This window comes from Balaenoptera physalus (assembly GCF_965194825.1).
Source record: "Balaenoptera physalus genome assembly, chromosome: 17".
NCBI classification, from domain to species: Eukaryota; Metazoa; Chordata; class Mammalia; order Artiodactyla; family Balaenopteridae; genus Balaenoptera; species Balaenoptera physalus.
The window spans coordinates 16333353-16335578 of record NC_138895.1 but is presented as its reverse complement, the minus strand read 5'-3'; positions in this window follow the sequence as shown (position 1 = coordinate 16335578).

The following is a 2226-nucleotide window of genomic DNA, read 5'->3' as shown; positions in this document are numbered from 1 at the left end:
CCCTGCCCTCACCGCAAGCAGGCTGCTAATAATTCCCCAAACGAGAGCAAGCTGTTATCAGAAAAAGAATCCTCTAACAGCCCTCCATTCTTCTTTTTCTCGAAAAGGAAATAACCCTGGTCCAAGAGATCCTGGTAGCTCTCTGTTGGCCTGATGTCATCCTTCTTCTAGATCTCTGTGCGAATTTACCTTTTTGTCAATTAAACTCGAGTCCTTATAACATCTGTAGACAATCTGTGAAACACTTGTGATTCATGAAACTCAATTTCAAAGATCAGTTTAAGAAGATACTCCTACAGTTTGCCTTGCTCTCTGGGACCCCGGGAGTTTTTTCCACAAAAATCCTTGATTTGTTTCCAGAGCTTATCTCATGACTCCTGTTGTCTCTGGGAAGTGGTGTCATTCTGAGATCTCAGTGAACTCTTAGATCAGCCAGTCCGGTCCAATTCCCAAGGCAGGAAACAGCCCTTAACAACGTTCGTCCTCTGTCTGCATCTTTTGAAATGTATATTTTAAAGGTAAAGCTAAATAAATATTTCTCTACTTAAAGAAGACCTTAGATATGTCAAGGAAACCTTTTTTCCCGCATGTGAACATTTTTCTAGAAGGAGAAGAACCCAAGCTTACCACAAGTGTATCTTAAGAAAGATGCATTCACTGTAATTATACATGGCTTGTAAAACGCATTAGGCAACTGTGTGTGTCAGTAAATAGATGGATTCTCAGCTGGGTGACTCACAGAATTGCATGGGGAAGATTACAAAGTTCCAAATAGGTAATAGGCACTTTGTAGAGAACAAAATAAAAGAACGAAATTGTTTTCATATTAGTTGGGTGAATCTTAGATCTGTGAGAGAAACGAGGGCTCTTGGAAAACAATGGCGACACTATTGTTCCAGTTAAAGTTCACTTTCACTTACAAGGCCCATACTAACGGGTCTTGTACCCTTTCTGAAAGGAGAGCTTTCTCAAAGCTGTTCATTTACTCCCTCATCGTTAGAAATGATGATGTTCTGAAACTTCCGAATTCCCAATCAGGACAACGAGGTGTGTGAAACCGTTGCAGCCCTCTTTGTTAACAGAGCATTATCAATGGTATGTGTTGATATATATGCATGTTAATATATGCATGCACATATATCAATACGTACCATACACACGTATACATACATGCATACACATATACCCATGTGTGTCTACGTATACACAAATATGTACGTATACACATACATATATATACATATATATCATTTTCCAGTCTGAGAAAAGATCTCTCTTCTGTAACAGGATGATTCTCTTTGACACTAAAAATTGTCAGGGTGATCATTATAACTGTGACAGACATTTCTCACTTTTAAGTCAAAGGAAAGTCATCTATTATTAATAAGAAAATGGTTCTCCTTAGAAAATTCTCTGTTGCTGGGCTTCCTGGTGGCGCAGTGGTTAAGAATCCGTCTGCCAAGGCAGGGGACATGGGTTCAAGCCCTGGTCCGGGAAGATCCCACATGCCACAGAGCAACTAAGCCCGTGCACCACAACTACTGAGCCTGCGCTCTAGAGCCCGCGAGCCACAACTACTGAAGCCCACGAGCCACAACTACAGAAGCCCGCGCGCCTAGAGCCCGTGCTCCGCAACAAGAGAAGCCACCGCAATGAGAAGGCCGCGCACCGCAACGAAGAGTAGCCCCCGCTCGCTGCAGCTAGAGAAAGCCCGCGTGCAGCAGCGAAGACCCAACGCAGCCAAAAATAAATTAATAAATAAATAAATTTATTTAAAAAACAAGAAAATTCTCTGTTGCTTTTGGTGTACTGTTCAGTATTTTCCACAAGTATTTTTCTCGTCCTTACCACAGAGGCTGTATTTTTGTCATCTTTTAAGCAGTAGTTCTCAACCAGGGGTGATTTTGCCCCCAGGGGACACTTGGTAATGTGGGGAGACATTTTCATTGAGTGGGTAGAGTTCAGAGATGCTGCTAACATCATACACTGCACAGAACAGCCCCGACAATGAAGAATTACCAGGCCCCAAACATCACCAGCGCCGAGGCTGAAAGATTCTGCTTACACAAAAGCCCCAAACTTACTCAACATTACCACTGTTCTTCCATCTTTCAAAACTGAGCTGGGCTTCCCTCGTGGCACAGTGGTTGAGAATCTGCCTGCCAATGCAGGGGACACGGGTTCGAGCCCTGGTCTGGGAAGATCCCACATGCCGCGGAGCAACTA